We start from the raw sequence: 5,569 nt of genomic DNA, 5'->3' as shown, positions 1-5,569 counted from the left end.
GCGGCCGGGTTGACGCCGGGACCCGGCGGTGTGCGCGGCCCCTCAGCGTGAGGCGCCCCGGGGGCCCTGGGTGGGAGGGCCGAGGCTCTGCCCCCTCCCTGGGGGCAGCACGGGGGCTGTCCCCGTCCCCCTCTCGGTGGTGCCAGCGCAGGGTAGCCCCCTGCCAGAGCAGCGTCACCCTCCGGGCCTTGCCCCCCCCGGCTGGCCCTGTCCTCCCACCCCGAGGTGCCAGGGCAGGTCCCCCAGGCCCTGTGCCCCCCCCGTGCAAGGGCCGTGCCCCTGGGTCCCCCAGGCTTTCTCCGTCCCCAGCGATGCCAGCACGGGGACCTCTGTGCCGTTCCCCCTGCAGTGGTGCCAGAGCAGGGACCCCCCCTTGGTGGGTGCCTGGGCGCCCTCTCTGGGTGGCAGGGCCGGAGAAGAGCGGCCTCTCAGGGCTGCAGGGCTCCCGCCTGGGCAAGGGCTCAGCCCCACCGTGCTGCTGCCCAGCAGACCCGAGGCTGGGGCCGGATGGCCCAGGGATGCGCCTGTCCCTCTGGATGTGCTGGAGTCTGGGTGGCTGTGGCTTTGCTGGCTCTGGACACAGTTGCCCCCGAACCCTGGCTCCAGGACGGCGGTGGCCAGCCCGCCTCTTTCCAGTGAGGTTTGTGCCCTGTGTCCTTTCTAACACTGTGGACGTTTCTCAGCCCCTTGAAGAGGAAGCTTCCCGCTGGTCACATACCTCCCAAACTGAGGGTCTGTGTTCAATGGGCAATAAAAGCTGGGGGGGGGAAATCTGTCTAAAATGAGCTCTGCGAGAGCTGGAGTGGCACCAGCACTACGCCTTTCGGCACCCCTGCCCGGTGCGGCAGAGGAATGGCTGCCTCTCCTCCCCATTAATGCGTGGCTTTTATTTCCCAAGCAGCTCTTAGAGCCACTGGGGAACTGGCCCTGTGACTTTCTCTGTGAGAGCAGAGAATGGAGACAGCTGAGTAAATATAGCCTAAATCACTGCTTTCCTGGCCATTCCCCCGCCCTTCCCTAACATGCGAAGGGCTGGTGTGTCCCCGAGGCTGGGTTGGCCTCTGCTCTAGTCATCGACTCTTCCATGATGTGGGAAAATCCAAGCGATGGTTTGGTTTCTTTGGTGACTCTCTTCTCTGACGTGGGCAGATCGTGCTTTGATCTGCCCGTGCAGTTCATGGCGATGCTTTGGTCCTCCTAAAGGTGATTGCTGCCCCAAACCCTCGGTTTTTAACTCGCTAGAACAAGGTTTTAAGCACACAGGAAAATCCTTTCTGCCCGCAGTTGGGTCTCGCTGGACAAAAGCTCTGGGTTGGAAGAGAAACCGCAGCTCAGCTGGAGTGCGGCGAGGAACAGAGTGGTTTTGCGGAGCCAGTTTGGAGCCGTGTCAGAGCACTGGCGCTTCACTCCAAGTGCTGGGGTGTGTTTACAATGAAAAAGAGTATTTATAATATCGAGGGCTCTTTTAATTCCTCTGGGAATATCTGGAGCCGCAGCTTGGAGCCTAAAGTAACCGAGTAATGGAAGATAAAAAGCAGAGGGACAGTGGATTTCTCAAGTTGGAAGGTCTTGCCTCTCTAAACCAATACCCGAATAACACTGGTCTACTAACGTGGTTACTGCTCACCTTGTAGGCTACTTCATGTGATTGCTGCGCTGTGCAGAGCTGCTAATAAATCATCACGCAAATTCCAAATACCTCGGGGAATGTGATTTTAAGCAGATGAGTTAGCAAGAGCAGTTGGATTTATTTTTTTTTTAATGTACTCAGTTTTTTTAGAACTGTAATTTTTGAGGGCAGTAGCCAAAATACAGCTCCTGGATTTATTTCTGAAAAAAAAACCAACCTTAAACCCTGCCCCGTGAATGCTTCTAAAATGGAAGTAGTGTGTTCTTGCTGCTTGGGGGCTGGTGTAAAGGGAGCCTGGAGCAAAGGGATGGGGCTGGTGTAGGGCGCTTGGTCCTTCTCTGCTCGGTGCCAGTGTGTAGAAGTCTTCGGCTCTTGCGATGAGGAGGAGAAAGTCCCTGAGGTGGGTGAAACAGGATGGGCTTCAGCTGAAGCAAGAAAGTCCAATGTCAGGAGAAACCTCCGGACAGTAAAAGAAGTCTTGGCGTAGGTCTGCAGATTGCCTGAGGCATTCTTGTATTGTCCAGTATTTGAGGAGGAGGTCTCGGAGACCTCCAGTTGCCCCTCAAAAATGAGGGAGGTATTGGTCATCACATGCCAGGGATTTATTGGGCTCCTCAGGTCCTTGCTAATTATAACATTTACTTTTTCAGTGATATGTTTCAGATATTCCTTCACCTGGGCTTCAGTGAATAAAGCAAAATATTTAACGAAATGTCAGTCTGAGCAGCAAATTCTCTGTATCCCCAGAAAAGGGCAGCTGCTGGCTAAAGGCAGGATGCTGCTACTCCTCGGGCTCTGCTGCCGGCTGCATGGGAAGCATATCTTGGTGAGAAAAGAGCTGGAAATGGTCTCTTCTGCAGTGTGGTCACTCTCAGGACAGCAGGCCTGGCTTGGGCATGGCTCACGGCATAGCTCTGCTCCCCCAGCGCTTTTCCCTGTTCCGAGGGAGAAACCAGCTGGCTTGGCAACACTGGGGCGGTCGCCAGCCTGGGATCATGAGCCGGAGCCCGGTGCGGCTCTGGCTCTTCCCCCCTCCTCTGGCCGCTTCCCTGGGGACAGCTGCTGGAGCGTGTCCAGCTCCGCTTCCCGCCCGCGCCAGCTCCCTGCGGGCTTGCCCTGCTTGTTCCCCCACGGCTCGTCGTGGCATTGCCGCCGCCACCTTGCTTGTGGCTCAAGCCTTGCGAGTCGTCGTTCAGGCTCTTTGGCAGGGCTGGGGAAGGGAGCTGGCCCGGGAAGCTGCCCAGGGGCGCAGGGGGATTGCTGTGCTGTCTATCCCGAATTATAAACCAGGGGTTGCCAAACTCTCCGCCCCAGTGCTGCTCGGTGGTTTGGGTGCCTGTGGATGCAGCATGACCCATGACATGCTTGGCACTGTCGGCTTCTGCCGCTCCAGCGGGGTGCGGGCCCAGCAGAGCTGCCCTGGCCGCGTAGGTCGGAAAGACTCCACGCAGCAGCAGTTGTCACGATAGGGCACAATGTGGCAGGTGGTTCCACGTCCATTTTTGCCTCCATCCCTAGTTGCATTGTCCTATTTTTCTCTTTTATTAAAGGAAAGGTTTGTTTTCATTGTTTGTAACCCATTAGCATGTAGCATTTTACAGTTCAAAACTGGATTTGGTGGTGTTTTGCTCGCTAAGGATCTGATGTAATTTGGACAGATTTGAGCTGTGTAGATTGTTGTAAGCATATTCTTCTTTTAAATATTCTTGTGCATTCTTTTGCCTCACTGGAGGGAAAGTAACGCTCAGTCTCGCTTCGAGTCAAGCCGCACTTTGAACTCTCTTGGAACTGGGTTAAAAAGCACAGGAACCACATCTGAAATGTTAAGATGCTTTTATTTATGTGCTGGGCACACACAAAAAGACTTGTGATGTGTTTTTTGTTTCAAACCAATGTATTAAACAAAGAAAGTATTGACAGCAGTTAATGAATCGAGGGATTGTTTCTGGGCGCTGAGATAGATTTACCAAAGGTATTTAGATGTCTGATGCATGGGATTTTCAGAGCAGCCTAAGCAAGTGCTCGCCAGCACAGACACACGAGGTTCCTCTCCGAGAGCCGAGTGAACCTGGAGCCAGGCCCAGCTGAAATCTTTTGGCAAGCTGCTCCCTTTCTCCTGCACACGCAGAGCCCCAGCTCAGAGGTGTGCTTCCAGCCGACAGGCTCGTGCGTGTCCCAGGCTCTCAGCGCTGCCTTCCCTCCAAAGAGCCGTTTCAGGGCTTTGGGAAGCGTGCGTGCCCTCTCCCCAAAGACACGCCGAGTCGGTCAGCTGCTCTCCGTGGGGTGCAGAGCTTTCCTGACCGGCGGCTGCCTTCCCACGCATGCAGCTCAGCCTGGGAAGTCGCTCGCTGAGTCCGTGGCAGGACAGAGGACCAGTGTTTCCCCTGGAGAGGACAGTGCTGGCATTAGCCATGTGGATTTGGGTTTCCCAGGGGGCTCCTCACCCCCATTGGCAGGCATTTGATCCCCATTCAGGCTGAGTGTGGGGAAGGCAGGTGAGGCTGCTCCGGGACCAGGCTGGCTCTGAGTATTTTTTTGTGTGCCCCAGTGACCCTCTGGGATGTGGAGAGCAGAGTGGCACAGAGCTCTGCGTTCCCACCACAAGGAAGACGGCTGGAAGGAGTCGACGGAGCAGGAGCTGCGGGACCTGTTCTTTGGAGAGACTCAGTGCTCCGGAGCGACTCTTTCCTCTTCCCACCCCTCCACGCAGGTCTGCTTTTTAAAAGCTACTGAACAAGTTTGCCAGGGCTGAGCATTTTGTCCTTCCAGCATCTTCGGCTGCACCAGCTTGTCTGAGGCACCTGGAGTTTGGGGCTGGGATCTGCGGGTGGAAGCTGGGGAGGTGCCTGCGGGGGAACATCGACCCTGCTGGGTTTGGGCTCTGCTGCCCCTTTCCCAGCAGGCAGCAGCTGCTCGGGCCCCTGGCAGTCAGACAGTGCCCCCGGGACTGCCGATTCGGCTCCGTTGGACCCTGACAGGCAGTGTTCAGAGGGGCGAGGGGCAGGCAGTGAGCCTGGTCATAAATCTCTCTTTATATTCTGGATTATGAAGTAATATTTTCCTGGCTGGGGCTGGTTGGATTGGGGAAATATGGGCTCTGCTGCGAGTTCCCTGCGGCTGCTGTCCCGGCACAGTGGGAGCTTGCACGGCAGCTGTGCTGGGATGTGCTGCTTCTCCCACAAACAAGCCCTGTCCCAGGGGTCTCTCCAGGAGTCCTGCAGCGTGGTGTTGCTCCTGGAGCTCTGGAGAAGCTCTCCAGCAGCCCGGATCAGGCTCAATCCTGTTCCCCACCCACCGGAGCATGGCTGCAAGTGTCCTACCTCCCCGAGGGCAGCGCCTGCTCATTCATGGCAAAGACAGCCCAGCTGGGACGCTTGCCCGAGCTCAGGCAGCTAGCGCAGGCCCTGGCTGCTGCACAGGTTTCATGTGCCACGGCCTCTTTGTGCCTTTCTGTGTCAAGGGAAGGATCCCACAGCGTGGTGCTGGGCTGGAAAGCCTGGCTGTGGAGAGGTGGAGCTGGCTTCTCACAGGGAACTCGCACTGATCTCGGACTTTCTGATAGCGTGCAGGGGTGGTAGCATATGTAGGAGGAAGGGAGGGCTTGTAGCTGATGTGAACTGTAATGTGTTGCTGGCCCAAAAGGGTTATTTTGAAATACTGCAGATCACCAAGGTTAGTGCCTCTGGCAGAGTCCAACCAGCGGTCGGTCGGAGTAGCCTTGGCTTAGTGCTGTGCTTGGTTGTGCATTGACCCTGCCGGGACGGGTGCCCTGGCTGCCTTTGCCTCCTCACCTCCCTCTGCAGAGGCTCCCACAGCCCTGAGAAGTGCCTTCCTGCTCACTAATAGTTTTCAGATGAGACACAAGAGTTTGAGCTGGGTTTGGTGGTTTCTGGGCCAAAAGAGCTCAAGCTGTTAACAATACCTGCAGCGTTTCAGCAG

The sequence above is a fragment of the Egretta garzetta genome, unplaced genomic scaffold (genome assembly GCF_000687185.1).
Source record: "Egretta garzetta isolate BGI_Z169 unplaced genomic scaffold, ASM68718v1 scaffold392, whole genome shotgun sequence".
Lineage (NCBI taxonomy): Eukaryota > Metazoa > Chordata > Aves > Pelecaniformes > Ardeidae > Egretta > Egretta garzetta.
Note: the sequence above shows the minus strand (reverse complement) of the source record.